Consider the following 6,014-nt stretch of genomic DNA (forward strand, 5'->3'; position numbering starts at 1 on the left):
GAAAGGGACCGAGCGAAGTCGGTGAAATTTCGGTCGAGGCAGTGAAATATTTGTTTGTCCCTTTGTTCTACGACTGTTTTGTCTGGCGAATTTCAGCTCTTTCCTTTCGGAGCGTATGGTTCCGAGACTTCAGAAAATGCACATTGTTGCTTGAAATGTTCATGTTTATGTTTTGTTTTTTTCTTCCTTTCTGTCTTGAAAAAAAGAGTTGTGACTCGCGCACCAATTTAAGTTGGCAGTGTCTAGCAACCGTGAAATCCTTTGGTATTGCACATGATGAAATTTTAACGATCAGTAGGAAACAATAAAGGGCTATGCGAAGTTTTGTTCAAATGGGCAGAAAAAGTCAGAGAAGAATAATTTTCATGTATCTTTTGAGGGCCGACAGTAATTGATCAAAAATTTTTTCAGATGCCTAGCGAATTGGTTGAATTACACAACATACACACACATACATACTAAGTATGTGCCGTCATAGTCTGGCCCTATGTTCGAATTTGAATCTTCCTGTCAACCCTCAGCAAGAGGAACGCAGTTCAAATATGATGCGGTCCTACGTACTGCAGTACAAACTCTGCCGTGATAGTGAAGAGAGTAGTATGTGCAAAAATGAAGTTTTGAGAACGAGTTTTGCCCCTGGTCATCCGAAAGACTTTTGAAATCTTTTACGACTTTTCGGTTTTGATGATTAAAAATCGACCGATTTTGTTTCAACGGGTTTTATTCATGTTAAACTAGTGTAAGGCAAGACAGCCATAAGTGCTATCTTCAGCATTGCTTCGTGGTTGCGTTTTGGACACACAACCAACACATTCTCAGAATAGAAATTGGCAGAAAAAGGGCAGCACTTACCTTGAAAGCACGGTTTCATTGGCTCTCTGGAGAAATAATGTCACTTACGGCTGTTTTGCGAGACATAATTTCTTGCGCGCTTATGGCTATCTCATATGTCTCGTTTTAACACAATTACGGTGAACTTCGATGTTTCAGCTATCTCAGTGATTTTATCTAAAAGAGATCAGGCGAATTTTGAAGGAAACTCGATTTCGAAAATTTGAACTTACTGCTCTCTTCACTATCACGGCAAAACCAACTCATTTCATGACGCGGGCTCTGCTTTCTTACAATTTTGTAGAAAATTTATTTCCCAATGAAGAATTTGCACACAAAAATATAATTGCCCCATCTGAGAGTGCCTAATAATAAGCTGAGTTCGCAATATTTTTCATGATTTCTTTCTGAAATGGGAAATCGGAGCAAAATCGAGGTAGAAGTAAGATAATGGGCCGCCCTTGACGTCATCTTGCGGCATTTTCCATTTAAACACCTGTATTTCAGCAAGTTAGGTTATTCTGTCATATTTTCTCCAAAAATTGACTAGAAACCAAGGATATCCTCATCCTTAGTTCTCTTAGCAGTCTCATTGTTAACATGGAATTTACACAATTTCAGACACCTGCAAATTCTCCATCGAATCGAAAGTATCTGAAAATTACAGGGATAAAATATTCTTACTTTTCCTGAAAAATACCGTATTTCGCGGGAAATTAGACAAGATGTAAATGTTTATCCGGCGATTTCCTGAAGCACAGCAGTATGCGTCGTGGAATGGTGAGACGGCAACGGTGGGCTGTGGCGGTGGGCCAGGCCTCCGCGCCGTCGAGCTGAAAATCCGACGGACCGATCATCCGAAAAACGTGCGATGCAGTGACCATTATTTTTCCTTTCCCTCAACTGCACCCAAATTGCGGGCGCTTATTAAATTAAGCCGGATTCGCACGGACCCGCTCGGTCTCGTCGCCGGCGCCGCACAGAGGATCCGGTCGATACGAGAGGTCGGACAAAATTCGGAAACCTCAAACGCTTATAACTCCGTTTGCAGTGCAAACTTTGCACAAAACTTAGAGGTTCTGAAAGTGGCTCCATTGGTTTTCTCGTGACATTTTCTTCTACTAGCACCCCCTGAAATTTAAAATGTGACGAAATAAACATCATAATATGCCGCTTTAGTCTAAAATTTCATGTCTGACTGCTATGATTGACTCGATCCACTGTGCGTCGTCGCCGTTGCCACACGTGCGCTAAACGTGCCGGCTTCCGAGCTCTCGTTTCCAATTGGGTATTTTCCGAATTAACTCGTAATGCTCCGGATTCAATGGTGAAAGACCGTATTTCAGCCCAGGGTTGTTGAATGATCGTATCTCCCTCTCTCTCTCTCTTATTTTATCTAAACACTATGCCACCATACTGAGGAAGAACGCCGTATGAGCCTCAAGGCATTGCCAGATTTTCTTCAATAAAAACCGAAGTTACTTGGAAAATAATGAATATTTTTCTTCTAATTTTTCGGACACTTTTGTTCGCAATGTAATCTAAAATATCCAAAAATTTCGAGGAAAAATATGCATTGCCCCCCCCCCCAAAAAAAAAAAAAAAAATACTTGTTTTACACGGGGATTTTTGCAAAATTCCAGGGTTCACGCTGCGTTTTTCCCTAGCACGGTAGTTCGGTTTCGAATGGACCACTATTCAAGGTGCGAATGGAGAATTTGCACGAAAAAAGTGTATTGCTTCATCTGCAGTCTGCAGTCTGAGTGCTCAATGAGCTAAGTTCGCCGAATTTTCAGAATTTTTTTTGAGTTGGGAAATTGTAGAAAAAATGGATTTAAAGAAGAAGAAATGTACCACCTTGTGACGTCATTCGGGGGCATTTCTCATTTAAACACATGTGTTCCAGCAGATTAGGTAATTTTGTCATAGTCTCTTCTGTAATTGCTCAATTTTTAAACCAAATATATTCTCGCGCTTACTTCTCTCAGTATTTTCATCTTAAACATGGAATTCACCAAATTTCAGACGCCTGCAAATCCTCCATTTAGCATTATGATTTATGTTCTCTCATAAAGATTTCTCACAAAATATGATTTGTGCGATTTGCCGCTTGCAATCATCTAAGCTTTCTTAACAAAAAAATGTGTCAATTATTTCTGATAGGATTTCAGTTGTATCAACGAAACTTTTCCTACCGAAATGGATTTGCATAGGCCTGAACTGAAAAGTAAAATAAAAAATTCATTGGGACCAAAAAAAAAAGGCGTAGTTACAGCTGATATTTTACTTGAAGTTAAACGCCACCTCCTTGGTGTGATGTGTATTCCGTCGGCGCAACGAAATCCCCTTCAATTCACTCTATAGGCAATACGCGCTCCCAAGAGCACGAATAGTGGTATCCGATGGATGCATCGTGAAACCTCACTTTGCTGTCGATCTTCATCATTTAAACAAACGGCATTGTGGTCGAAACTCAACATTTGAGTCTCGATGCTGAATTCTGATGAAAGCACTAGTTTACAATTAAAAGTTACGAATACTGATATTTTTCGTTCATACGAAGTCCGAAAGTGAATCATTGCAACGGAAATTATCATGTAAAGTCAAGGTGTGTACGTTTCGAGTCGAGTGTTCAGCAGAGATTCACTCCTGAACTCCGAAGGCAGGACTTACAAAAAATCCTGCCGAATTTCCATCGCAAACTGTCTGGTGCGCAGTCGGGAGCATCGATGTTCCCTTTCTGCAGACTCTAGGCACTCCGCACCCGAGAAGGATTTTCTGTCAGTCCTCGCCTCAGGCAAAGATTCAGCCCCCCTGAGCTCTGAAGGAAGGGCTGACAAAAACTCCTGCGGACCAAGACGGAATCTTTTAAAGTGAAACTTCCCTTTATGTAAAAGAAAAATCTGCACAATTGCTCTTCTTTTATTTATAGGGTACGGAATTCGAAGTAAAACGACCGTAGGCGTAAGGAATACAAAAAATACTAATAGGAAATTTCAAAATTACTCTTTGGGGCCGTCCATAAATTACGAAAGGCAATTTTTCCGATTTTTATGACCCCCCCCCCCTCTTCTATCGTTTAAATGCATAATTTAATAAAAAAAAATGGTGTTGAAACAGATCGGAATTGTTTTAAACATTACTAATCGCTGGTAGGAGATCATGAAAAATAACAGTTGTATTGAAAAAATAACAGTTTTTAAATTCAAAAAGTTCAGAAAAATTACATTTTAACCAAAAAACATTAAACGTCTAAAAAACGAAATTTGGACTACCTAGTAAGTCTTTAGATTAACGGAATTTGGAAGAAACAAAATTTTAGCGTTTGGCTTACGTAGGTAAGACACCTCTGGACCCTCCTCCTGGCTCCCTGTAAGTGCCTTAGGTACGTAATTTGCGGACGGCCCCTTTGAAAAGGCTTACTTACATTTATTTGTTTATACTGCCCACTAATGTTACATTTATTTCTGTCTTCGGAGTCTGCTTTTTCCTCTAAAAAAAAAAAATATTATTGGACGGTCGACGTAAGATTAGGGCCCTACACCCTAAGTCCAGAGGTTTCTCTGCAAGATGAGGAGCCCTTTTCAATTACGTGCGCAAAAATGCACGCCTCACTCTTATTTTATGGAAAAAGAAGTATTTCTTTACGGCCACTCGCGGCATTTATGACATAATGTGTAATAACGACGTCAAAATATAAACGTGCAGGGGCGCGATCCGTGAACCTTCCGTCCCGGAGGCGAGTAACTTGCCACTCGGCTGTAGCAATTAGTGTACTTTTCGGAAGTAAATTGCTAATAAATAAGTGCAATTGAAGTTCTCTCTTTCTCCACCAGAGCTGAGAGCATACACGCATCGGTGTCACGCTCCCGCTTACTGATGATCTGCGGCAGGATTTTCTGTAAGTCCTAGCCTTCCGGGCCAAGAGTGAATCTCTGCTAAACTCAAACGCCGTACGTTTCCCTGTTTACCTCGCTCCTACTGAATTCTTACTCTTGTCAGCTATGGTTGTTTTTATGTGTATTTGTTCTTCAGCCCCTTTTCTCCTCTGTTTTTCCTATTCTTGTCGTAATAACGCAAATAACAATTTTCTCTTTTCGGATGGACTGCATCCAAATGTGCGGGAAAAACTCATACAATATGGGGATCTAATTCTTTACGTATAGTATTTAAGTATCGATGATTAAAGGTGATCTAAGATTTAAGGTTGAAACCGTGAGAATGGAGTTTTCCACCCAGATCTTGACGACTTGCAGTGACCGAATAATCATCCAGGGTTTGCACGATACTTTCCTGACATTAGTCGTGACACATCATGCAAACATTCGGAAAGAATGAAAAATCGTATAGTAACAGTTCGGACAATATTTCTTAGTTTGACCATCATGTGAAAGGACGGAATGCCACCGCCACCGCTCATAACAACTTGGACCCAAAAAACTGCGTACGAATTATTGACCTGAAACCTCTTCGCCTTTGAAAAACCAACATTGCAGTCTCTACTTTTTAATACACTCTTCAGCAAAATTTGATCCAAGCTTCAGAATCCGCATTTCTACTTTGATTGATCGAAATTAGCTCCTCCATCGCTGAGCGCGCTCCACCGTCAGGATTAGTCGTCTTTTTGCATGGAAAAAAGCGCACGGCAAAGGCCGGCGGGGAGGGGAGGGGAGGGGTGCAGATTTGCATGTAATCATTCATGTAATTCATATTCAAATCGAGATGCGAGAACTGGCGGAGGGGGGGGGGGGCAGGTAGCACGGGGGCTGAAGGGTGAGAAGGGGGAGGGGGTGATGATACGCGGAGATTGCGATTGCGGCGCGCAGCTATTTACGAGTTGCGGTCTTGGGCAGATACGCGTTGTCAGATGTGTGTGGAAATTCTCGAATTTCACGAGGAATCCGATTGTAATAAGGTGACAGGAGAAAAAATAAGAGGAAAGAACGGGGAGCAGAGCTAACATATGACGTTAAAAATCCGAGACATTTCGTCTGAAAACCGAGTTATTTTCAGTCGGAAATCAAATTGAAATTAAAAAATATCGAAGAAAAAACCTGACACCTACATGTTGGTAGCCAAGATCCGCGGAAAAAGCTGAATAAACCTACTTTAATAATATTATATTTTTTTAATTTTAATTTATTTTAGTACTAATGACTCTCGGCCTGCGAACCATACTAAGG

This window comes from Bemisia tabaci, chromosome 7 (assembly GCF_918797505.1).
Source record: "Bemisia tabaci chromosome 7, PGI_BMITA_v3".
Taxonomy (NCBI): Eukaryota; Metazoa; Arthropoda; class Insecta; order Hemiptera; family Aleyrodidae; genus Bemisia; species Bemisia tabaci.